The 27,429-nt window shown below is 42.7% G+C and overlaps 2 long non-coding RNA genes across 2 annotated transcripts in view; one reads left to right on the forward strand and one right to left on the reverse strand.

Annotated features, from left to right (window-relative positions):
- The first annotated feature begins 4,514 nt into the window (after positions 1–4,514).
- The window catches only part of LOC309660337, a 122,738-nt gene continuing 99,823 nt past the window's right edge, over positions 4,515–27,429 (forward strand). Inside the window, exons 1-3 of the long non-coding RNA XR_014263351.1 lie at positions 4,515–6,986; positions 12,792–12,846; positions 14,588–14,673. This is a non-coding gene — a long non-coding RNA (uncharacterized lncRNA). The remainder of the gene's footprint in view (positions 6,987–12,791; positions 12,847–14,587; positions 14,674–27,429) is intronic.
- Positions 22,640–27,142, reverse strand: LOC309660338. The gene is made up of 3 exons (XR_014263352.1): positions 26,269–27,142; positions 23,866–26,131; positions 22,640–23,543 (listed from the first exon to the last, which is right to left on the reverse strand). It is a non-coding gene; the product is annotated as an uncharacterized lncRNA (long non-coding RNA).

A 27,429-nucleotide genomic window follows, 5' to 3' on the forward strand; every position in this document is an offset into this window, starting at 1 on the left:
TTTTTTTTCTAAATAATAATAATAATAATAAAAGAATATCTAATATTTATTGAGCACTTATTATTACCTGCTTAACCAAGTGTTTTCACATGGATTATCTCATTTAATTTTCACAATAATCCTATGATATTGGTATTATTTAAATCCCCGTTTTATAGATTAGGAAATCGAGGCACAAATTAATTACCTTGCCCAATGCCATCCACACACCTAGAAAGTGGTAGATCTAGGAATTGATTTCAGGTATTTGATTCCTGAGCCCATGTGCTTAGCCATTCTGGAGCAATTACTCATATGCATTTAAACTCTTCTCTTTGTGCTCACTCTTTCCCCAGACATCAGTCTTTCTTGTTGTTGAGTTTGCTACTCTCTTTTAGGGAACTGGTTTTCCTCAGGTACCTCTTGACTCTTGACTGCCTTCTCCTCCTTGGGCTTGTGAACCATGTTGGTCTTTTATTTATTTATTTATTTATTTATTTATTTATTTTTGACTGTGTTGGGTCTTTGTTGCTGTGCACGGGCTTTCTCTAGTCGTGGCGAGTGAGGGCTACTCTTCGTTGTGGTGCGCGGGCTTCTCATTGCGGTGGCTTCTCTTGTTGCCGCATGTGGGCTCTAGGTGCGTGGGCTCAGTAGTTGTGGCTCTTGGGCTCTAGGCACGCGGGCTCAGTAGTTGTGGCACACGGGCTCAGTAGTTATGGTTCACGGGCGTAGTTGCTCCATGGCATGTGGGATCCTCCCGGACCAGGGCTTGAACCCATGTCGCCTGCATTGGCAGGCGGATTCTTAACCACTGAGCCACCAGGGAAGCCCCCATGTTGGTCTTTGAGGTGCAGGTTCTGGGGATGAGAGTGTGCCCCTGCCTCTCCCCCCGCCCAGAGTATGGGGGGGCCTCTGCATGCGTATCTTTTGCTATGAGGTCTTCATGTCTGTCCTGGGTGTCACTTGCTGCCTAGACATCAATCTGCCCCTGCGACCCCAGTGCCCAGGCACTGCTTTATCCTGGGGACTACGCCACTGGTAACCCCTGCTCAGCACAAGAGGAGCTCCGAGATGATTCCACCAGCCCTGTTGCTTCAAATTAAATATCCTCATGGTTGACCCAAGGACCCTCCCCCCATTCCTCAGATCCATTGACTCTGAGCTTTGATCCCTTGAAGAACCATTCCCACCTCCAAAGCAGGACTTTTCTGGTTTTTCACTGTGGTTTTCTCTGATCTTGTTTCTCCTAATTTGATACCATCCACTTTCTGTTTTCCAGGGGATTTCTCAATTTTTCTGATCCATGCAAAAGAAATCAGTATTTCTGCATGACAAAACTACCATAAGCAAAATTATAAAGCAAAAGATAAGTTGAGGAAAAATCTTTACAATTTTTATCCCAGTCAAAAAAGTGTGCTGTATGAAGAACTTTTGCCAGCTGATGTAAACACACACACACGTATCTACAATTCAACAACAACAAAAGGAGGTAAAGAAATGGACAATTAGCAGAAAAAATACAAATAGTTTGGAAATATATTAAAATGCTTAAGCTCAGTCATAAATAAGAAAAATGTGAGTTAAAACTACACTGAGATACTGTATTTTAACCTGTTAGATTGACCAGTCTCTAACAGTTTGATAACATGTCATAGCTGACGGGAATGAAAATTACAGGTCTCCAAGGAAGGCATTTTGACAATTGTCTATCTAGTCTACAAATGCAGATATTCTCTGACCAGCAGTTTCACTTCTAGTACTTTATCCTAAGGATATATTTGCATACTTAGGAAGTGACATGTGGACAAAGTTATTCACTGCATTATTTCATAATAGCAAACAATGGGAAACGTGCTCATTGATAGTGCAGTGGTTCAGTAAGCTATGGTGGGTCCCCATGGTTATGTGGGTGTAAAGAAAAATGAGAAGGCTCTTTATGTGTGTGTATGAGTAAGACCAGGTGCAGAGCAGTATGTGGAGCATGCTACTATTTATACAAAAAAGGGGCAATGGAATATAATTTATATGCTTGTACGTGCCTAATATAGATATGGGAGGTTACACACACACCACCATCACCATCACCACCACCACACGCTGATATTGATTGCCTGGAGCAGCGATGGGAGGAAAACTTATTGTATATCCTTTGATACTTTTCAGAATTTTGAACTAGGTGAACATGCTCTCCTTTCCCTCAACAATTTGTTTTATAGTTCTTCTCAAAACACAATGTGGTTCAATGATTAAACTTATTCTCTGGTGCTATTATGTATTCCCTTCCTCCTCCTCCCCTCCTCCTCCTCCTTCTCCTCCTTCTCCTTTCCTCCTCCTCCTCCTCTTCTTCTTGCTCCATGACTTTATGAGATTTGGGAATGTGGGGAGGGACAGCAGATATGTGCACCTAGTTTGCTACCTGTTTCCATTCTCATCTCTCATTATTAATCTCTAATGCATAGTATCAAGTTCAAAATAGCATAAGCCAGTGTGTTATGACTGAGAGAGAGAAAAGAGCCTGGTTTTAAGGAATTGGTCTTGTGATCGTGGGAGCTGGCAAGTCCAAAGTTTGTAGGGCAGACCCACAGGCTGGAAATCCAGGGAAGAGGTGATATTGGAATCCTGAGCCCAAAATGTGCAGGCTAGAAACTCAGGCAGACGTTCTATGTTGCCGTCTGGAGGCCAAATTCCTTCTTCACGGAAACCTGGGTCTTAAGGCCTTCAACTGATTAGATTGAGGTCCACCCACATGATGGAAGGTCATCTGCTTTTTTACAAATCTATGGAGTCAAATGTTAATCACATCTAAAACATACTTTCACAGCAGCATCTAGACTGGAGTCTGACCAAATATCCGGGCACCACTGCTGAGCCAAGTTAGCACATAAAATTAGCTACTGCAGCCAGTCTTCCTGTTTTTGTCCTCTTCACTGCTCACGGCTCTCTGATTACTCGTTGTTGTTGATGTCGAGCAATGTGTTCACAGCATGTTGACCCCTGTGCTCAGCCACACGGTGCTCTCCAAGCACCCACGCCGCCACAGAGAGCATAGGGTGTCATTTTCACTCAAGTGTCGGAATCGCTCCATGGTTCTCCCAGCCTCACACAGAGGGAAGCTCCACTGGGACTAAGATTTCACTGGACCACATTTCCCTTCCCTGGCTTCACTGATTTACTGAAGCTGTCTCTAATCTTTTCCTCTCTTTCACTACAAATATAATCATAACAAATAAACATTATATTTGTGACACAATGCACTCTTGAAAAATTTCTTCTCCTTCTCCTTCTTTTAATGATGCTGTTAGGGGTACCTGCTATGGATTCATCAGCCAAAGAAAGAAAAGGCACTTTTTCTTTCCTGTTCAACAGGATCTTAGGTCATGGTAGCTTTAAATGTTTAAGGTCAGCCTGGCTCTCCTGAACCCCAAAGAGTTACCAGACCTGTGTTCTCAGGAGCTTGGTGAAAGAAACTAAATTGGATGAATTGGGAGTGGACGTGAGGGCTAAGTTAGAGCTTCCAGGGAAGGAGGGATCAGTTGCCAAGTAAACCTGACTGGGGCTGGGGAGGGGGAGTGTCTCAAGTTTTGTGAGGAGGCTGTAAGTCTGTGGACACTGAGTGGTGGCCCTGGTTGCCACAGGGGCCCCTGTAACTGAGCCCTTCTGTGAGGAAGGGCCTGGGAGGGCCATTTCAGAGTCCTGCCTGGAGAGGCAGTGCTGGTCCAAGCTGAAGTCCAAATCTACAGAGCAGGAGAGGCTCCTCTTTCCCCACTGTTCTGGACTAGACAAGCCTAGGCTTCTGATGTGACTTGAGGGAAGGGGAAAGAGTCACTGAAAATGACTAGTACTTTTTGCTGACCATTATGAGTGGGCCAGGTTTGACTGAGAAAAATAAAGGTATATGTCATCCTTGCAATTTGAGTACTGAGGAGTAGTCTTTACCTGATAGGTATGTGATTTTTAGATCCGGGCTCATTCTACTCAGGTTCTTTCTGCTGGATTCTGTCCTTCTCTCAAAGCAAAGTTCCTTCCCTTACTCAGAATAACCCTTCTCTTTGGCATCTGTCTCTATCCAATTATATCAAGAAATATATGAGACCCTGCAGGATTCTGGGGGTTCCTCATTCTTTCTGTAGAAAATATTACCTTTATGGATGATCAGTTTGCACTACCTAAAACCCCTGCTTAATGCGATGCCTGCATTTCCTCCAAGTAAATGCTTTTCTGCAAGGAAAGCCAGAGTTCCCAAACTCTGTCGTATGATATAGCGGCTTGGTAAGTGGTTTATAGTTGTTCCACCAAACTTTATCCAGTAAGTTTGAGAAATATTGCATATCAATGCCTGCTTTTGGAGAATCAAATGCACATTAATGGGGGCGGGGGAGAGATGGAGTGGGAGTTTGGGGTTAGCAGATGCAAACTATTACATACAGAATGGATAAACAACAAGGTCCTACTGTATAGCACAGGGAACTATATTCAATATCCTGTGATAAACCATAACAGAAAAGAATATTAAAAAACTGTGTATATATATATATATATATATATATATATATATATATATGTATGTAGATATATATATGTATAACTGAGTCACTTTGCTGTACAGCAGAAATTAACACAACATTGTAAATCAACTATACTTCAATAAAAAAATAAAATAAAAAATTTAAATGTACATTAATATAATAAAGATTGTGAGAAGTCCTGGTAAGCTTTACTTAACTCAATGGTTTCTAGACGTATTAAATCGCCACTTTCTCATGGTACACTCATTGGCATCATCAGTTCTGCAGACCATGTTTGGGAAACTGGAGCAGTGGAAGGACCACTAGGCTTGGAATGAAAGGAACTTTGTCCTAATCCATGGGAACCCCTCGACGGGGTCACCGTGCTTCCTTGGAACAACCTCTTCCAATTTGCAAAATGAGATGGATAGACTTGATTTTTTTATTCAGACCTGAAATTGAACCTACCTTTTTATTTGACCACTATTAGAAAATTGGGGCCTACGGGAGGAGCTAAGAGTTTATCCAAGAGAAAGGAGAGAGCAGTGAATGATGATGAGGCAGATCGGGACTCTGACCCCCTCCAGCTCTGTGACCCCAGGCAAGTTGTAGGTCCTTGGTTGTAAATGGAGTCAATAATAGCAATTCTGCAGCAGGGATGAGGAGAGGAGGGCGTGAGGCTGTACATGCAAAGCACCCAACCAATGGCCTGGCCCACTGGAAGCATAGCTGTGAAATCGTTGTCCTAGTGATGATACCACAGAAGGAGAGCTGCGGCACTCTCTGAGATTTAAGTATAATTGGTTTGAAACCCCACCTTTGCTTCTACTTAGGTTCATGCACCTCCGCCAAAAAATGCCCTTGTGTTCCTAGGATCCACAGACTCCAATTTCACCCTCCACCCCTGCTCTGAGTTCTCTGTTCCGAGCAGATCCAGACAGCACCAACCTCTTTCCTCCATTTGCAGGATCGTGGGGGGCAGTGTTTCTGTAATAAACTTTGTTAAAGATGTGGAGTAAAGGGAAGTGGGGTTGAGAGTAGAATGGGAAGGGTTCTAGACCAGCCCAGAATGGTCCAAATCTTGAGACACTGCTGATCTTTACATGACAGTCACTCCCACCGAGGCCCAATTCTCTCCAGCCACCCACTGAATTGGTGAGATATCTCCCCCCCACACCTCCCCCCGCTCCCCAAGGCTGTCCTCAATTCCCTTCCCACTTGAGATGCCTTTAACTCCCCGATTCAGGCTTATTTCCTCTGCAGAGGAGTTTAACTATCTCTGTTTTCTATTCTCAACTGTTCACATTCACCTGTCTCCACCCAGGTGTTTTGTCAAACAAAGAGCCTTGTGCACAAGAGGAATGCATGCCTGGGGGAAGACACAGCTGCAGTGTTATGATTTTAAATATTAGCTTTCCGCCCTCTCTGCTACAATTATAATTATTACTGAAATATGCCTAGGAGAGACGGGACAGTCAGACTAGCATGTAGATGGATCATTTTCGTGAAATTTAGAGGATAGACTAGAAGTGAAATGTAAAATCAGAGGTCGGGAAACCAGGCAGCAGGGCCTTCCTGATAGAGTAGGTGAGAGAGGATTGGGCCTAAACAGGGCAGGGCAGTGAGGATGGGAACAGGGGACCTGATGTGAGAGATATTTATGGGATATGATCAGTAGGCTTGATGATAGAGTGAGTTAGGTTGTGGGGAGGAAGCAGAGGCCAAGGACGAATCCCAAGTGTTTGGACTGGGAACAAGTGATGATGGTGCCATTATGATGGAGAGAGGATAACAGCAATCTTAATGCTCTCCTTCCTCACCATCCTTTCCTCCTGCTACTACTAATGATCGGGGCCATTTATTGAGCATGGACAGGAGGTCAGACACTCTGACGAGTGCTTAACACGCATGATATATGAGACCATTTGATCCTCTAAGGAATGCAGTATCATCCAATTTTCCAGGTGAGAATGCAGTAACTTTCCCAAAGTTTCACAGATAACAAAGTGCACTTTGAACACGTTTAGGTTGTGAAATAGCGATTTTGGTTCGGGACATGCTGAGTTTGAGGTTCCTGTGGAATATCCTGGCAGAAATGTCCCACCAGAAGATGGAAATGTAGGTCCGAGCTCAGCAGAAAAACTGAGCAAGAGACACAGCCATCCATACAGAGGTGGCAGGAGAGGCCAGGGCGATTAGCATGGGATGAGTCAGGGAACCTATGTAGAGAGAGGGGGAAAGAGAGGTGAGATGAACGCTGGGCATTTCAATGCAAGGGACAGGAGAGGAAGAGAAACTACAGGAGAGGCGTGACCAGAGAGTGAGGAGAACCAGCAGAGTAGCAGTGCAGTCCAGTAAAAGTTGTGTGTCCCGCCTGCTGAACGCTGCCAGGGAAGCCAAGAACGAAGCATGCCCAACGCATCTGTCAACCAAGGGGGCAAGAGAGGGTGAGACAGAAGGATCTGGGATCAAAGTCTGCAAGAAAAGGACGTTGACTTAGAGGTAAGTACATAGAAAACTAAGCAAAGGGGGAAAAGGGCAATTATTAAATCCTAGGAAAACAAAAATTGTTCAAGAAAGGAAAGGCAATTAGAGTATACTATAGGAAGTTAGTGTGTGTGAGAGTCTTCATAAAAGCTGAATCTTTTATCTCCCATGCTTGGAAATCAGTAAATAATGTCAAAAGGTCAAGAGGTAGTGATATAACTTCACTCTTTAGCAATATGGAGGAAAATATTTTAAAAAACAAGTTACAGGTGTAAAGTGAGAATGGGAGTAGAGGACAGGAGAAAGGACCAGAAGACTGCTGTTTTTCTAATGTTTTAGAGAATTACTTGACTTTTAAAATTATATGTATGCAGAACTTTGATAAAAAATTAAAATAAAAGATTGAAATGGGATAAAGAAGGGTCGATTGGAGCATGATGAAGGGGTTCTGCCCACCCCGTGAACTGAGCTGTCTGGTAGACCTCATTCCAACTACGTAGTAAAAACCCATGTAACTCACGAGACAGGATGAAACATGAAGTCTTAATCTGTGGAGGACTAATAGCTGAGACATCAAATAGCAGGTTCACTCCCCTCAGCCACCACAAGAAGCCCTCTAGCAACAAGAATGGCAGACGCCTTAGCTTATCACTTCAAAGAGGTTCTGTTCTCCGGTGGACACGAGACAAAACAGTCTGGAAAGTCTGCATAAACTCGGAGAACTGGTTTCCACCGTGTCTGTGGTGTGTGTATGTGTTTATAGAAAGAGATTTGTGCTGGAGGAGGACAGAGACGGGAGACAGAGTGATAGAGGGAGAGCAAGGGTGATAAGAGGTAGAACAGTCCTCCCCCTAACATGATTCTGACGTGAGGAGAAAGCAGGAGAGGTGCATTGCCCTGGAGGGGCAGGGGCACCTCCGAGAAGGGGAGGCTTGTGGGCTTAGTGTCCAAATTGCAGTTGCTCAGATGGGTCTTCTACCTTCTGATAAGGGGAAGCGAGTGGGATGACAGCAGAGAGATGTGAGTGGGCCCCCGGGTTTGCAGGTCCTAGAGTGGCTTAGAGGCTTCTAGGAGCTTGCAGTGAGTCACAGGTTAGTTGGGAGGGTGAGATGTGCTGCCCTGGTCAGGAAGAGACACCTACCCATGGGGGCCTGTGCCAGGAGGTAAGAGAGGGACAGGCCTGATCCTTAGCAGTGAGGGAAGGGTGAGGCTGGGCTCCATGGGATGGAACAGGATGTGCCACTGACCAGAGCTGCCCCACTGTCATCTCTGAGAGAGCACCACAGACCAGAGGACATCAGGAACTGACAACAGCCTGGGTCCCAGAGCCTAGGAGACCAAAAAAGGGATCCATTTCTCCCTTTGTATGGTGACTGTGCTGATGAGCAAAGTTCTCAGATTATGTTGGACCAGGCAGCAGTGCAGAGGAAGAGAAGGGGATGCGCTGAGCTCCAACTGGATACTGACCCCAAATGTGGCTGTGAAGTCATGGGCTAGGACTGCATGTACCAGGATCAACTCATCCTTCAAAGGCCAGGACAGAGTCACAGGATCAGAAAATAAGGCCAGTGCGAGAAATTAGTAAGTTTCTATTTTACACCCTTGAATTTTGTGAATGGCCATAACTGGCTATTATTTTCATTACACTGTTAATATCCTTTGACTCGAGAGGCCACAGGGGCCTGAAAACCTAGTTATCCTGACAGTTTAAGAGCTATTGTTTATTGAGTGCATACTAAAGGCCAAGTGCTTTACACCCAGAACCTCATTTAATCCTCATACACCCAGTGGTGTAGCCCCATTACAATCCCCATTTTACAGGTAAAGGAGCTGGGATTTAAACAGGTGGTATAACTTGACTAGAGTCGGTAGTAAATGGCAGAGCCTGAATTCAGATCCAGTCTGCGCTGGTTCCAAAACCTGAGCTGACACTGAAGAATGACGTGTGCAAATTGTGCTTATAGCCACAGAGCCTGGTTTCTAGAAAGCAGCTGGTGTCTGGACATTAGTGAGTGAGTGCACACATCTACTTCTGGGGGCCAGTCGGCACAGAAGGGTGTTGTCAGTGGTGTGGAAGGGCTGCCAGGTGAAAGCCCTGACGTGCGGTTTGGTGCTCTAACCTGTTAACAGTAGCAGAGGCAAACATAGAACAAGAAGCCTGAAAGCCTTCAAGCTCGAGGCATGCTTTGTCCTAGTGATTTTGAAACAATTGAGGAATTTCTTAACTTTGGAAGACGTTCAATAAATTTCTATTAAGTGAGGTATTTAGTTCATGTTCTTTCAACTCGTGCCAAAGAGCTGTCAACTTAGATCACGAAAGATCATAACATAAAAAGCTCTCTGTTCTGGCAAGATTCATCAAGCCCTGTGCCTTTCCCTGTTAAATTCTTCCACATCTGTCCCCTCTCTTTCTCGGCTCCCCGCAGTGGCTTACACCTTCATCACGTCCAGCCTAGGCCATGGCAACAGCTTCACCATTCAGCAGGCATGGACCCAACACACTGCTCTGGGTCAGGCAGCAGGCTCAGCACCAGGGTCCAGAGATGAGGAAATGTGGTTCCTGCCCTCAAGGAGCTCCCAGACTCAGGAGGAGATGAGCACTTGTGGCACAATTGCCACCGCCCACCCCAAGTCCCCTTCTCCACCAGGAATAGAATTCCCGCTCTATATGGCTGCCCAGCTGGGCCACATTTCCCCACCTGCCTTGGGCTTAGGTGAGGCTGTGTGTCCCAGTTCTTGACAAAGGCACTTGAGGGAAGTGCTGTGTGCCGCTTCCAGGTCCAGGACATCAGGCTCGCCTCCTACACCTCTCTTCCCTCTTCCAGATCCGCTGGAGCCAGATCTGGTGGTGACCAAGTTTCTAGCATGCAGTTAATGACATTGCCTGAGGGGATAGCAGAGCAATGACTTAGACAGACCTGGGTCCTTGAATGATCATGAGGAGCAGGTCTCATCTCATATAGGTGAGAAAAATAAACATCTACATGATTTAAGCCACCATATTTTGGGAGCTGTTTTTTATAGACAATTACCTTTACCCTAACCATAACAGGAATGTTTAAAAGAGTAGCCCAAAGTATTCCTGGTGCTATGATAAAATGGAAACATCAGTTTAGATCGGGTGGAAGGTAGGAAAATAGAAGAAAGAGGAGGAGGCTGCCTGGTAGAGGCGCCCTTGAACTGAACCTTGAAAGATGAGTGTTTTCAGCAAACTCATATTTCTCATCTACCCTTTATTCTTTTGGTCTGCTATTTTTCTGTCCAGGTTACTTCTTTCAGATATGTTCTCTTTCGTCCCTACTCTCCACCTATTACAGCCTACCGAGGCTTCAAGACTCAGATTAAATCTCATTTTCTCTGGCCTTTCTTGACCAGCTCCCCAGGAGTGACATCTCCCTCCTCCAAAGTCCTGTGGCCCTTAGTCTCTATTATGTATTGATCACACATTTAATATCTTCTCTACCCATATCTGGCAAGTTTTGGTAGCCTCCTCATCATCTGGCACACTGCCCAGACTTGATCTGGGCTCCCTGAGGGTATCAGTATACCCTATATGTCGATTGCTTCTGTAACAGTCCTACCTCAAAATTTAGTGGATTAAAATAACAATATATTTTTATTGCTCACAGTTCGGGGGTTGACTGGGCTCAACTGGATGGTTCTCACTTAGGGCCTTGCACACTATCGTGTTCAGATAGCAACTGGGGCTGGAGTCAGCTGAAGGCTTATCTGGGTGTGTTGTTCAGGATGGCTCACTCACGTAGCTAGAAATTGATGCTGCTGTTGGCTAGTAACCAGAGAGCCTACATCTGGCCTCTCTGTGTGACTTGGGCTCTCACATAATTATAGCTGGATTCCAAGAATCAATGCCCAAGAGGATCGTGCAAAAGCCTTGTGACATAGCCTCAAAAGGCCCAGCATATCACTTCCCCCACGTTCTATTGGTCAAGCAAGTCACTATGGCCAGCCCAGGCAGGGGAATTAGACTCTACATCTTGATGTGCATCAGGGAGATGAGGAATTAATGACAGCCATCTTTGGAGACTATCTCACACCATGTAATTGCGGGATCTGGAGTGATGGTTACTGCCAAATCAAAACAAGTAACCATCCTGTATTTCCTCACCTACAAATCAGAGCCCCAGGGTGACGATGCTTCCCCGAGTCAATGAGAAGAATTCAACGTGATTCTGGTGTTAACCTGGGGATAGGAGGGCCATTCAAATGCCAAACTGTCCACCAAAATCTGGATGGCTCAGTGCTGTGAGCCAAGGGGGTGCCAGGAGAGGATAGAAGAAACCGTGGAAAGCAAATGTCTCTGGGGAATTGGGGATAAAGTGTCTGTTCATCTGTGTTTCTTCTGAAAGTCACTGACCACCCGCCCTTGCCCACCTAACATGGGGGTTAAGGACAAGGTTGGAGCAGAGCTGAAACGGGGAGGGGTTGCAGGAGACTAAACTTGGAGGAAGGCTTTAGCTTATCCTGAGTGGCTCAGCCTCTTAGCGCCCATTTGAGCTGAGTTTAGGCCTTTGGCTAAAGGAGGAGGAGACTGTTCCCCACCATCTACCCCCAGCCACTTCGGCCTTTGAACTCTGTGGTAGACTGAATGATGTCCCCCCCCCACCAAAGTGTCCATACCCTAATCCCTAGAAACTGTGACTATGTTATGCTACATGGCAAAGGGGAATTCAGTTTGCAGATGGCATTAATGTTGCTAATAGGCTGACTTTAAGATAGGGAGAATACCCTGGGTTATCGGGCAAGCCCAACGTAATCAAAAGGGCCCTTACATGTGGAAGACGGAGGCAGAATCAGATAAGAAGATAGGTGATGAAAGCAAAGGTCGGTATAATGCGATTGCTGGCTTTGAAGAGGGCAGGGGGCCACGGAACAAGGAATGTGGCAGCCTCCAGAAGCTGGAAAAGGCAAAAAACAGATTCCCCTCCAGAACCTCCAGAAAGGGGCACAGCCCTGGTGACACCTTGAATTTAGCCCACTGAGACCCATTTTCGACCTCCTAACTAGAGAACCGTAAGATAGTAAATCTGCGTTGTTTAAAGCCACTAAGCCTGAGGCAAGTTGCTACAGCAGCAATAAGAAACAAACTCAAAGGACCTCAGTGATTAAAATGGGAGTCCCATCACTGGGGACAGTGGGCCTGCACACCTCTTTGACAGATAACATACAAGAGCAGGAAGTATCTCGTCAGGACCGGTCAGGACTGCTGGGGAGAGGGCTGGAGAGGAAAGTGACAGAAGCTGAGAGCAGGCCAGACTCTCTGGCTGAGAAAGCGGTGGGGGGCAGGGAAATGAGGAGCGAGGGGCCAGTGGACTGGGTAGAGGGCATTTTGTGAAAGAGATGACTTGCCCTCTTCCCAAGAGGAGGGACCAGGAGAGACTGCCATGGTGGGTGGCATGATCCCCCCCTCATTGCCCATTTTGGAAAAACATTCAGTAAAAGCTGTCTCATTCTACAAGCTTTTGGAGGTGGATTTGTGTGTGTTCTGGATATACCTCTGGGTGAAGTGTGGCCGCAGAGCAGCCAAAGTTGCTGATTAAATGAATGTCTCTTTTCCTTGTCTAAAGGCAGAAACTTAGGCCTCTCTGAGAAGTTCTTGCCCAAGTCCAAGGAGGAAATTTTAAAAGCCATAGGAGCAGAACAAGCAGGGCTCTGAGAAGGGGGCGTGTTTATAGGTCAGTTTGCTTGAAACGAGGAGCAGAGTTATCTAGAATCCTTCAGACCAACGAATATCAAGGAACGTCATGCCTGGTGCCTTGGGTTTAGGATTCAAAACCCAAAATATGTTTCCTTACCTCTCAGAGCAGCAATTTCCCCCTTGAAGACTAGTTCAAGATACATGGAGAAGAAAGATGAGGTTGGTGGCTTTTCAAATGGATGTTTATTATTTCCTCCTCTCTCTCCTGTCTCTACTGGAGAGCAGGGGGAATGGGGGTGGGGGGGGAAGAGATGCCATCTCTGCTGCTTCTCAGTTTCCATCTCTTGGTGAGGGAAGGAGCACCTCAACCCCCATGGTGCTTGGAGTGTCAGGGACAGTCCTGGCTTTGCTCTTGTGGGAAGGTGAGGGGACAACAGGGCACTGCTCACAAAATTATAAGGTGGAGAGTATTCCCGAGGCTGCTCATCTCAGGGAAGCCTGCTCCAAGGGTTTGGCCACTCAGCTAGGGCGCTCACACGTGGGTGCTGCTAGGCAGACCCCCAGTCTCCGCTGTCAGACCTCTGCCCAGGGATGGGGCTCCATACCCCTCACCTCTCACTTGCCTACACTCTCGGTCCCCTGCCTTAAGAGATGATTCTTGCTTTAAAAATACTCATGCCCTGATTTAGACTTAACATTTTTAGCTAATGTCTTCTGCTGCCACTGTCATAGCTGGTTAAAAGATAACATATTAAAAACATATGCAGTGGACTTCCCTGGCGGTCCAGCGGTTAAGACTCCATGCTTCCACTGCAGGGGGCACGGGTTCGATCCCTGGTCGGGGAACTAAGATCCTGCATGCTGCACAGTGTGGCCAAAAAAAAAAAAAAAAAGAAGTATGCAAAATGTAAAACAGTTTACATTTATTTTCCTTCCTCTTTGTGATCTTCACACAAAGTAAAGAAACTGTGAAACCTCCACAGCTTCCTGAACCAGAGTTGTACTCAATACAAAATGCTGCAGGTAGATAGTAGAGGTGCGGGCCGTGGATTATGCCCCAACTTGATTCTTCCCAGCCATCTCTTATTCTTCATCCCTGAAGGATTTCTCAAATGCATTGTCAAATTCATTGCCTTCATTTCCTTGCCAATTCATTCCAATCCAGCTTCCATCCCCCAACTCAGGGGAAACTGCCCGTGCCTTGGTCACCAGAAACTGCCGATGGCTAGTTCTCTTTTTTCCACTTACGTTACTTCTCAGCGGCATTTCACACAGTTCTTCCTCGCGAAAGGCTTTCCTTGTTTTCCTCCTGCCTGACTGATGGCCAGTTCTCAGCCTCCTTCCTCCTCCTTACCCGACCTTTAAGTGTAGGGGCCCAGAGCTCAGATCTGTGCCCTCCCCATTTCTCTATTTATATAATCTCCACAAGTGATCTCATCCAAGTTTCTACCGCTGGCTCAACTCTTCCCGCTCGAGTTCCAGATTTGCCTTTATCAAAGCATTTTCCAACTCTACTTCTGTCTTTAATAAGCAGCTCACATTTAACATGGTTCAAAGTCAAACTCGGTTTCCCTTGAGTTCTGTTCCTCAGCAGTATCATTCACCTCAGTAAAGGGTACCCCAGGTTGCCATTCCTGAAGCTGAATCCCATCTCTTACCTTTCACTTCCCTCCTTTTGCTAAGCCATTGGCAAATCCCATCTTTTCCACCCTGAAAATATATCCTGAATTCCCTCTACTTCTCTCCAATTCCATCATCTCCTTGGAAAGCTTGACCCTGACTCCCCCCTCTGCCCCCACCACCTAACACTATCCACACATACATACACCCACCCACACACACTTGCTCTCAGTCTCTCTGGCTCCCACTCCCTAATGATTCTCCAAAAAGTTGCCTTTATAGCATTCATCACATTCCGCAGTTGCATTATTTATGTCCTGACTGCCTTGTTTACATTCAGTCTCCTCAGGACCAGGACTAGAGTACGCTGAGTGAGGCAATTGCCTTGAGCACTTAAGGATATGCCAGAAAAACTCAGTAATCAAGGTAAGTAATACTTTATGCAATATTTTTAAAAATCAAAATGCAAAAAAGTTCACGATGAGCAGAGCCAATTCCAGCATCGCATAATTTAATTTTATCGTAAAGTCTTCAGTAGACGTCTCTATAGATAAAGACAATAACAACAACAACAAAAACCACAATTCCATGATCACACCTGACAAAATCAATAATAATTCCTTAACGTTACTGCATATCTGGTTCATGTTCCATTTTCCTTGCTGTCTCACAATGTCTTTTACAGATGGTTTGTTTGAATTGATTTCCAAATAGGGTACATGTGATGGTTAATTTTATGTGTCGACTCAGCTGGGCTAAGGGGTGCCCAGATAGTTGGTAAACATTATTTCTGGGTGTGTCTATGAGGGTGTCTCTGGAAGAGATTAGCAGTTAATTCAGCAGATTGAGTAAAGAAGATCACTCTCACCAGTTCAGGGCAGGCATCATCCAATCCATTGTGGGCCTGAATAGAACAAAGAGATGGAGGAAGGGCAAATTTGCACTCTTTGTTTGGGCTGAGATGCCTGCAGACATCGTTGTTCCTGGCTTTAGGGCATTCAGATGCAGATCAGGACTTACACCGCTGCCCCTCACTTACCCCCCCCCACCACCCCCAGTTCTCAGGCCTTCAGACTCGAACTGAATTACAGCATCAGCTTTCCTGTGTCTCCAGCTTGCAGACATAGATGATGGGATTTGTCAGCCTCCATAACTGTCTGAACCAAAGCCTATAATAAATTTCCTCCTGTATATATCCTACTGGTTCTGTTTCTCTGGAGAACCCTGAGTCCACCCATTGCTGGGTTATCTCGATTCTCTTTTTTCACTCTTTTAGGCAATTTGTTTTTTGAAGAAATCGAGTCACTTATATGTAGAGTTTTCTACGTGTCCTCTGTATTTCCTATAAACTTGTAGTTGGGACTTAATTAAATTCAGGTTCAATTTTTTTTTTAGCAATAATATTTTACAGATAGTGTTGGGTACTTCTAATTGCATCACATCAGGAGGCTTATAATGTCTATTTGGCTCTATTTTTGTGATGTTAAGATTGACCAGTGAGTGAAATGATATGATGTCTGGGATTTACTTTAAAGTACCCAGTTGTTTTAAAAAATTAATTACTAAGTTCAGATATTGTCAGCCTGCGGATCCATCTATTATAAAGTTCCCCCTTAGCCTTGCACCTATGATTTTAGTAGTTATTGATGATCATTAGTCAGTACAAATCTATGGTATTCTAACTCTATCATTCCTTGTATTGGTGATCTACTGCTGCACAACAAATTATCCCAAAATTTAGTAGCTTGAAACAACAAACATGTATTATCTCATAGCTTCTGTGGGCAGCAATCTTAAAGTGGCTTAGCTGGGTGGCTCTGGTTCAGGGTCTCTCGTGTCATTGCAACTAATCTGCTGACTGGGGCTGCAGTCATTTGGGGCTGGAAGATCTCCTTCAAACTCACTAACATGGTTGTTGGCAGGGCTAAGTTCCTACTGGCTCTGAATAACTCAGTTCCTCACCTAGTGAGCTTCTTTCTTCATAGACTATTTGAATGTCTCACAATATGACAGCTGCCTCAGAGTGAGTATGGAGAGAGAGAGAGAGGGAGAAAGGGAGACTGAGAGAACAAGATGGAAGCCAAAGTCTTTTCTGATCTAATCTCAGAAGCGACATGCCATCATTTCTATTATGTGCTGTTGGCCAAACAGACCAACCCTGATACAGTGTGGGAGGGGACCGCACAGGGTGTGAATACTGGGAGATGCGATCGTTGGGGACCATTGTGGAGGCTGGTGACCACATTCCTTTGCATGTATTAGCTGGAAATCTATGATGGAAAATTCTCCTTCATCAACTACTCAGTTACTCTAAAAGATAGTTTGTATGAAAGAGGCAAAATAAATTCTCTATTCTTTCCTTTTCTTTACCACTTTTCAAAATAATGAGTTGGTTCCCTAGCATCCACTTATCTGCCTAATAAATTATTTTTAATAGCATAATGAAGTCATAACTTGAATATGCTTATTGTGTTTCAATCAAGTACACACATCGTTATTTTCTCAGACATTTTTCGTTTTTATTTTTTGTTTGTTTACTTTTCATTTTCAGATTGTTCCATCTTTGGTTAGTGGGAATTCCTTCTTGTTAGCTGTTGTGTCCTTTTGGCACAAATCCAGTAGTCTCTGATAACTTCCTTGTTTTCTGGTACCACAAGACATTTCAGGCTTATCTTGTACATTTCCTGCCCTAGCAGTTTCTCCAAAGAGCCCAGGTTCCCTTTACTTTTTTGGTTTAGTCTTCCATTTTTTCCTTTTTAAAAAAATATCATATAATCAAATATTTATGTATACACATGGCCATATTTCTCCTGCCTCTTTCTTAAAATAAATATGGCATACCTGTTCCTTTACACATTGCTCTATATGTTGCCTTTTTCACTTAACAATATATCACAGAGATCATTTTGTAGCAGAATATCGATATTTCTGAATACATTTTACATATGCATTGTATTCCTTTGTGTGGATATACCCAGTCCCCTACTGAGGGACATTTGTGTTGTTTCAGTAACAGCATCTTCAAAGGAACAGTTGTGTGAAAAATATGATCAGAGGTTTAATTAATTTAACAAAGGTTAAGTATTCAAATGAATGTACATAACTCCAGGGTTTTATGTGATATAATCTTTTCCACTTATTCTTGAAATGTAGGGGCAATAGGATCCCAAGTTGATCCTATTTTTCTGCTAGGGAAATTCAGGTGCAAAGGGAGTAAGTTCCTTTAGATATCCTGGATTTTATTTACCCCTATATCTCATAACTACTTTTACAATAAAATTTGTATTGGTGACTAGAGAGATATATTAGCATTCTCTATTATATTAGCAGTAAGCCATTTCTCCACCTTCAATTAAAACAAAAAAATCAAAGTTAATTTTCGTTCTTTGTAATGAACTCCTTGCCCCGACACACATTTCTTGGGCTCATCTGTACCCCATCTCCACTTTAAAAGATTTTGCTGGGGGCTGCAACTGAACAGCCTTCTCAATACAGAGACCTGGACATACCTGATGACATAAATCACAGTATTGGTCTGTGACACAAACCCCCAAACCATTACCTGATATAGACAACTTGAGAAAAAAAGTCACACAAGTCCTAAAATAAAAGCATCTACCCTAACCCTCCATTCCCTCCACCAAGATGTTACACTCAAAAAAAAAACAAAGAAAAAAAATAAAAAAATAAAGAAGGATTTTAACAATTGGAGTTTATTCTATTCTTCTGAAGGGCCTCTGATAGAAAAGGCGTTGAACAGATGGGCCATTCCCAACCCTTGTTCATTCATCAGAAACGCAAGAGAATGGAAGGAGAGGCTAAAGAAAACTCCTATTCCCAGGCCCATCCCCAGGCCTCACATTGCCCGAGATACTTTTGGTCAACTTCTTATTTATTTATTTATTTATTTATTTATTTATTTATTTGGCTTAAGGGATAGTAGAAAGACTTACAACTCCTGCTTGTTGGAAAAAACAATGGTATAGCTCTAAAGTAAGTTTCATTTGGATGAAAGATTTAAATATTTTCTCAATAATCACTTTGTTCATTTTATCAAAAATGGATGTTGAACACTGTCAAATGCTTTTTCTGCCTCTATTGAGATTATCATATAACTTTTATTCTTCATTCTGTTAATGTGGTGTATCACATGATTGATTTGTGGATGTTGAATCATCCTTGCATCTCTGGAATAAATCCCACTTGATCATGGTGTATGATACTTCTAATGGGTTGTTGAAATTGATTTGCTATTAGTTTGTTGATGATTTTTGCATCTATGTTCATCAGGGATATTGATCTGTAATTTTCTTTTTTTGTTGCATCTTTGTCTGGTTTCGATAATGGGTAATGCTGGCCTCGTAAAATGTGTTTGGAAGACATTCTATTTGAGGGGAGAGTTTGAGAAGGATTGGTGTTAATTCTTCTTGGAATGTTTGGTAGAATTCACTAGTGAAGTCATATGGTCCAGACTTATGTTTGTTGGGAGGTTTTTGATTACTGATTCAACTCCTTGCTAGTAATTCATCTGTTCAAATTTTCTATTTCCTCATGATTCAGTCTTGATAGGTTGTATGTGCTTAGGAATTTATCCATTTCTTCTAGGTTATTCAATTTGTCAGCATATAATTGTTCATTGTAGTTCCTTACGATCCTTTGTATTTCTGCGGTATCAGTTGTAACTGCTCATCTTTCATTTCCGATTTTATTTATTTGAATCCTCTCTCTTTTTTTTCTTGGTGAATCTTGTTAAAGATTTGTCAATTTTGTTTATCTTTTCAAAAAACCAGCTATTAATTTCACTGATATTTTCTCCGTTATCTTTTTAGTCTCTGTTTCAATTATATCTGCTCTAATCTTTATTTTCTTCCTTTTACTAACTTTGGGCTTCATTTGTTCTTCTTTTTCTGTTTCCTTATGGTGTAAAGTTTAGTTGTTTATTTGAGACTTTTCTTATAAGGCGGGTTTAGTGGTGATGAACTCCTTTAACTTTTGCTTGTCTGGAAAACTCTTTATCTCTCCTTCAATTCTGAATGAAAACTTTGGTGGGTAAAGTATTCTTGGTTAGAAGTTTTCTTCTTTCAGCACTTTGAATATATCGTGTTTTTGGCCTGCAAAATTTGTGCTGAAAAATCTGCTGATAGTCTTATGCGGGTTCCCTTGTATAGAGCTAGTTGTTTTTCTTTTGCTTCTTTTAAGATTCACTCCTTGTCTTTAACTTTTGACATTTTAGTTATGTGTCTTGGTGTGGGTCTCTTTGGTAGCAGCTTTTATGGAACTCTTAGGGCTTCCTGGATCTGAATGTCTGCTTCCTTCCCCAAGTTAGGGAAGTTTTCAGCCGCTACATTTTCTTTTTTTTTTTAAGATTTATTTATTATTTATTTATTTAATTTATTTTTGGCTGTGAAGGGTCTTAGTTGCAGCACGCAGGATCTTCTTTGAGGCATGCAGGATCTTTCGTAGTGGCGCACAGGCTTCTCTCTAGTTGTGGCGTGTGGATTTTCTCTTCTCTAGTTGTGGCACATGGGTTCCAGAGCACGTGGGCTCTGTAGTTTGTGACATGCAGGCTCTCAAGTTGAGGCGCGCGAGCTCAGTAGTTGTGGTGCATGGGCTTTGTTGCCCCTCAGCATGTGGGATCTTAGTTCCCTGACCAGGGATCGAACCTACGTCCCCTGAATTGTAAGGTGGACTCTTTACCACTGGACCACCAGAGAAGTCCCAGCCATTACATTTTCAGATAAGATTTCTGCCCCTTTCTCTCTTCTCCTTCTGGGAGCCCTATAAAGTAAATGTTAGTCTGTTTGATGTTGTTCCATAAATTCCTTAAGCCATCTTCACATTTTTTCATTCTTTTTTCTTTCTCTCCTCTGATTGGGTAAGTTCCATTGCCTTGTCCCTGAGTTGACTGATCTTTTCTTCTGCTTCATCTAGTCTGCTGTTGAACCCTCTAGTGTATTTTTCAGTTCAGTTATTGCATTCTTCAGCTCTCTGACTTCTGTTTGGTACTTTCTTATATTTTTTCATCTCTTTGTTGAAGTTCTCACTGTGCTCATCCATTCTTCTCCCCAGTTCAGTGAGCATCTTTATGACCATTACTTTGAACTTTTTATCAGGTAAATTACTGATCTCTATTTCATTAAGATTTTTTCTGAGGTTTATCTTGTTCTTTCATTTGGAACACATTCCTCTGTTTCTTCATTTTGCTCGACTCTCTGTTGGTTTCTGTACAGTAGATGAAACAACCACTTCTTCCAGTCTTGAAGGAGTGGCCTTGTGTAGAAGATGAACCTTGTTATTACAAGGTTATACCTTGTTATAACCCTACCTCAGCTCCTGGTTTTCTCTTAAACCTCTGTGCTTATCCAGGCAGCCTATTATATTTTTAGTAGCTCCCAGTAGTTGAAGATGTGTCAAGACCTGCCACTGTCCCAGAGTGGAGAATCTCAGCACCTAGATTGAATCTGACTGGGAGCTAACCCTCAGACAGCAGCTTTTATGCAAATATATATAGTTCTGAGGGGCTGCAAGGGTAAGCCCCACTGGCTACCAGAGCCAAGTGATCCAGAGATGTCCACCGTGTGGGCTCCAGATAAGTGTATAAGCTCTGGTATCTGGGAGACACCAGAAAGCTGGAGCAAGGCAGAGGGAGAATGCCAAGATAGCGTCCACAGCCTATCTTCCTTGAGAGCAGCTCCATAGGCCACTAAATGTGAGCCAAACCTGGAGCCGGCTCCTCAGTTTGAAGCTCCAGGACAAGCAAAGTGGCCTCCTTCACAGAAAAAATGGTTGGTGTGCCTCAGTCCACTGTCTGTGCTGTGCCCTGGGCATGGTAGTTTGTTAAGGATGGTTCCTCCAATTCCCACATTCACATGGAACCCAGAAACACAAGCTCCTCCAGCCACCAGAGTCAGGTGATCAAGGGGTGCCCTCTGGGCATCAGCTGCATAAACCAGACACCAGACATGTGTAAAGCTTCCCTCCAGGAGCCATAATAAAGGCTCTATAGGACAAGCTCACCGCTAATATCATACTCAACAGTAAAAATTGAGAATTTTTCCTCAAAGGTCAAGAACAAGAAAAGGATGTCCACTCTTGCCACTTTTATTCAAGACAGTGTTGGCAGTCCTAGACAGAACAATTAGGCAAGAAAAAGAAATAAAAGTCATCCAAATTGGAAAGGAAGAATTAAAACTCCCTATTTGCAGATTACATTATATTATATATAGAAAACCCTACTCTATCAAAAAACTTTTAGGAATAATAAACAAATTCAATAATGTTGCAGGGTACAAAATCAATGCACAAAAATTTGTCATGTTTCTTAACACTAACAACAAACTATCAGAAAGCGAAATTAAGAAAACAATACCATTTAAAACTGCATTGAAAAGAATAAAATACCTGTCAATAAATTTAACCAAGGAGCTGAGAGACCCGTATGTTGAAAACTACAAGACATTAATGAAAGAAGTTGAAGAAAACACAAATAAATGGAAAGACATTCCATACTTATGGATTGGAAGAATTGATATTTTTATAGTTCAGTTTGCTTAAGACTTGGGACAGAGTTATCTCTAATCCTTCAAACCAATGAGAATCTAATGCCTGATGGCTTGGGTTTAGAATTAAACACCCCAAATAAGTTTCCTTATCTTTCAGAGAAGGCTTTTATCCCCTCTAAGGCTAGTTAAAAATAAATGGAGAAGAAAATAAAAACAATAATTCAAAAATATATATGCACCCCAAGTTCATTGCAGCTTTATTTACAATAGTCAAGATATGGAAACAACCTAAGTGAATGGATAAAGAAGCTGTGGAATATATTTATATATTATATATAGATATATATAATGGAATATATTATATATATAATGGAATATTATTCAGCCATAAAAAGAATGAAATTTTGCCATATGCAGCAACAGGAATGGCCCTGAGGGTATTATCCTAAGGGCAATGTCAGAGAAAAACAAATATACATATGATCTCTCTTATATGTGGAATCTAAAACAAAAGAAAACAGAAACCAAGCCCATAGAACAGATTGGTGGTTGCAAGATGCAAGGGGTAGGGGTGTGGAGGGGTAGGAGAAATGAGGGAACTGTTTATTTTTAAGTTTAAATAAATTGAATAAACATTAAAGAAAAAAATTAAGACACAATCCATGTTAAAACAATTGAGTCTTCAGGTGCACGCCCAGGGGGGAAAAAAAGGTTTAAATATTAAAAAACCAAATCATAGAAGACAAACTAGAAGAAAATAAAATCACATAATTATCAAGTTTCTGGATAGGAAATACTTTTGTAAGTTTTTTTTTTTTCACAACTCACACACCCACACACTGTATCTTATTTTTACAAGAGATAAAAAAACTGACACCAAGCATTGTGAGTGGATAATCACAACAAAAGCAACAATGATTGCAACTACTGAACATGAAACACACTCATACTATGTCATAATATTGACATTCAGTCCAGTAATCCTCCACTGTAACAGCTCCTTTACTTTGCTGTGAAAATTGATTTGTATATTTTTTGCCTCTGAGTCCTTGTGGGATTTTTTTTTTTTTATTCAAACAGAAAGTCACAAAAATTATAATCATCCTCATCAGTTCACTCAGTCCCATGTAATTAATTTTTTTTTCATCTTGATCTTTTGTTAGCACTTTTATGAGTTCATCAGTTTTCCATTAGAGTTCTGAAAATGCTTATTCATTCAGTTCAGCCATATAGTCAGTTACCAGAAACCTGTACTTGTCAGAGTCTTCTCCATGAATTCCTTGAAGATGAAACCCTTTTATAGGAACATTTTTGCAAAAGCATCAGAGTACACCCAGAACTGTCTGTAAATGACAAAAGACTTAAAAATGACCACGGTTAAAGATTCGATGAAAGTTCATAATAATGCAATTGACAAGGAAATTTAGTTATTTCTGAGATATACATTTTAAAGTAATAACTAGAATTATGACTTATAACATTATACCAGAACATATACGATTTTTAGAAATTTCATGTAATGTCTGAAACATTTATATTAACATATTTCCATACAAATAACCCAAAGAAAGTTTAGTATTAGTTGTTTTTTTTGTTTGTTTGTTTTTTTTATACTGCAAGTTCTTATTAGTCATCAATTTTAACTTTTGTAAGCTTTGAAGTGAAAACAAAAAAGAAAAAAGAAGAAACCAGAATGGAAAAGACTGACAAATTTGAATAAATTAAAATTTAAAACTTCTGCACTACAGTGAAAGCAATGAAAATAAAATAACCAAAATAAAAAAGCAAAGAGGGCTTCCCTGGTGGCGCAGTGGTTGAGAATCTGCCTGCCAGTGCAGGGGACACGGGTTCGAGCCCTGGTCTGGGAAGATCCCACATGCCGCAGAGCAACTAGGCCCGTGAGCCACAACTGATGAGCCTGGGCGTCTGGAGCCTGTGCTCCGCAACAAGAGAGGCCGCGACAGTGAGAGGCCCGCGCACTGCGATGAAGAGTGGCCCCCGCTTGCCGCAACTAGAGAAAGCCCTCGCACAGAAACGAAGACCCAACACAGCCATAAATAATAAATAAATAATAATTAAAGGTGCTAATAATTAAAAAAAAAAAAAGCCAAGAGACCAGAACAGGGGAAGTGGGGTGAGGCTCTAAGATATAATTACCACAGCTAGAAGACTAACATCTTTTTTATACAAAGAACTCATAAAAATTGGTTTAAGAAATTAAGGCTTGAATAAGTAAATCAACACCTGCAGTGACAAATCACACAAGTATAAACACTGCTATAAGTCAAGATGGCAAAAAGTTAAAATCTGTGGTATTCTGTGGTATTCACAGAAATACAAATTAAAACAAGGGAAAAGTATGGCTTTTTACCACCACAGTGACAATATTTATAACAATGATAATTCCTAATCCTGGTGACAGTGCAAGAAACTGGTATTATCGTAGATAGTGCTTATCACCACACAAATCTCAGAAAACAATTTGTCAACTTGAATCAAGAGCCACAAAAAATATTTTAATACTTTGACCCAGCTATCCCACATCTGGGAATTTATCCTAGGGAAATAATCTAACGAAGAAAGAAGCTCTTCTTGGTGAAGTCCACTGAGTGTTATTGGCTTCTCAGCAGCTTCTGGATGACCTGAGCGTGAGTCTACAGTGGTCCTGGTGGGTGGCATTAGGGGACACCCCTTTCCAGAAGTGTGTTTTCATCAGTTGATGTACATGGCAGCTTTGGGATTTTGGTTGAAGAATGAGTAAGAGGTTCCTAGGGATGATAAAGATGAGGACCGTGGGGGACAAGAGGGTTTGAGTCTCTGCCACTGTAGAATTGGCTGCCTCACTGGTTTTGATGCTTTGTGGGAGAAACAGAAGGAAAAGAATGAACAAAGGACTATGTGAGACCCTAACGTCCAAACAGTATAGTTTCAGGGCCTACATGGTCAAGTGCCATACGGAACAGAGTGAGAAGCATTCTCCTACTCCTGTCAAGGCGCAGAGTTCTCAGCAGTGCTCCAAAAGGTTCCTGGCAGCACAGGTGGTGTGGGCAGAGGACAAGAGCATGAATGGGGTATGTGAGGGTGGGGACTGCATCTGTCTGATTTTCTGCTGTATCCCCAGGTGTGTCAGGCACAGTGCCTCACCTCCAGCACACACTCAATGTATATTTCTGAATGAGTAGAAGAACTTGAGTGGTCTTCACTCACCTGTGGACTCTGGGAAACAGGGCTGATCTGGATGAGTGGGGATGAGAGCTGAGGCTCTTCCTGAGTGGGTGGTGGCCTACATCTGCAAGATGGCAGTCTTAATGCCAGTGTGGTCCCACCTATAAACATAGTGAAACTGGGGAGCTCTGATTATATTTATAATATTGAAAAATTGCAAACAATCTAAATGTCTAACTATAAATGATGGAATGTGCAATTAATGAAAAGTCATGCAAACACGAAGTTGAAAAGATGGCTCACAGGTACTCTCAGTTTCCTTCCTGGACACATGGAAGACTGCATTGTCCAGGCCTCCTCACACGCTGCCTTGCCTTAAGATACAGGTCCGTGGCTAGGAAGTGATACTTGTTCTGCTGGGCTAGAGCATCTAAGATGCCACACACAGTTCTTCATTACAGTCAAGAAGAGGACCATGTGTTCAAATGGAGGGGCCATACGGTTTAAGCAGCTTCCATCTCTAAGTCATCCCATGGAAGATCACTGCACGAGAGTCACTCGGGTCCACAGAGGACATTGGGGAAATAAGGAATAAGCCTTTATTATTTTAAGCCTCTGAGATTTGGAGGTTGATACTGGAGCACAAGCTATTCTAAACCTAAGGGGCAACATAGAAAAAGTCTCAAAACACAGTATTTCGAGAATGCAAACTTACTCTTAAGTATGAACAAGGCAAGACGTTTGGGTTACCATCATGAGGTTGTGAGTGTTTCTTTGCATTTTTTTTCTTCTTTACTCCTAAACTTTAAAAAATTATTCTCTATTTTCTTTATAACTAAAAATAAAATAGTGTGAGAGAAGGAGGAAGAGAGGGCAAAAGGAAGAGGAACTGGGAAGCCCCCGCCCTCCAGCTCCTTCTGTTCTTCTCTCTGAGCCTGAGGATCCCACAGGCTTCCTGTCAACCCATTCAACAGTTCTGAACAGACACCTTTTATCAAATGACAGCTGTGTGCTGAGAACCATATAGGTTCACTTTACATTGTGTCCACACAAGAGTCTATAAGGGGGATGCTCTAACCATCATTGTACAACTGTGGAGATAGTGATTCAGGAAGGTTGTCACTTGTTCAAGTTTATGGAGCAGGTTAGTGGCAGAGCCAGGATTCAAACCCAGGGCAGCCTTCCTTGTAACCAGCCTGTTCAGCTCTACAACTTAGCTCTCTGGGATACAGGGAAAGAGTGTGGTTTTTGGAAAGTTTCCTCATCTTTCTGCTTTGAAAGTCCATTACACTTTTGTTCCCCACCATCCACATGATAACATGCTTTCTGTTTCCTGAACAGAGCTAAAATTTACCTAATTTTTGAATCTTAACCTGTTTATGAATAACAGGGAGGCAGCAGTGATGGTTTCCCATGTATGTGGTGTGGCTGAAGAGACCTCTATGGGACCAGGTGTGTTCTTCCCTCCCCAATGGCCAGTCCTTCAAAGGACAAGTATGGTGTGATGATGAGCCCTGGACCAGCTAGAGGCAAACAGAGCTGCTCAAGTCCCAATTATGCCTCTATGAGCGCCTGACGTTAGACGATGCTCTTAACCTTTCTGAGCCTCTGATTTCTCTTCGGTAAAAAGGTATTAAGTTCTACCTTTTCGTGAAGCCCACATGGAAGGGAAAGCTATTTGAAAAGTGTCAGTCCTGGAAAAATGAAAGTTAATGTTACTATTTTCCATAGCAGATATGGAATCAGGAAATGGAGCCTGCATTACCCAGAAAATCATCGTATTTTCTCACTGCCATCTGGCCTGGTTCAAGTGCTTAGAGCTGGCTCACATTTGATCTCTTCCTCTTGACTGGCCAGGGCTCATCTGAGTTCCCTGAGCTCTGGGAGGGAAGTGAGCGAGTAGAAGAACATCTGTGTCCGAACAGGCTTCTCGCCCACTTTGCCTCTCCTCCTCTTCCCCAAGAGGGTGCCTAGGAAGAGATATCTACTTCTTACCAAATATCTCTAGGCTCACCCACATTTCCTAGACCCCTGCTATTATGTGGAGCCATGTGACCAATTCTGGACAAAAGGCTGTGAGTGGATGTGCTGGCCCTCACTTCTGGGCTGACACATTTAAGAACCAGAGTGGGTCCCTCCATCTCTATTTCCCTGCTCTGGACAGGGTGACCAGATGACCCAGCTACAATTCAAAAGAGCCTCCATCAGTCTGGCTTCCTGAGACTTGGTACTGCCAAGTACCAAGTACTTGGTATTGCCAAGTACCTGCCAATTCACTTTGGACATGTATCATATGTGAGGAGTAAATTTCTGTCTTATATGACTGAGATTTTGAGTCTGTTTGTTACCAGACTGAAGGCTGTCCTCTACTAGCTAATACAGACCAGAGAACCAGTGATTCTCTGCAGGGAACCTGAGACTGGGGAAGGGCACAAGGAAGATGTTTAGTGGCATTTGCTTTTGGCTGTCAGCCCCCAGATCACTCTTTTTCACGCTAGACATAAAGAAAATAAAG

This window comes from Balaenoptera physalus (genome assembly GCF_965194825.1).
Source record: "Balaenoptera physalus genome assembly, chromosome: 4".
Lineage (NCBI taxonomy): Eukaryota > Metazoa > Chordata > Mammalia > Artiodactyla > Balaenopteridae > Balaenoptera > Balaenoptera physalus.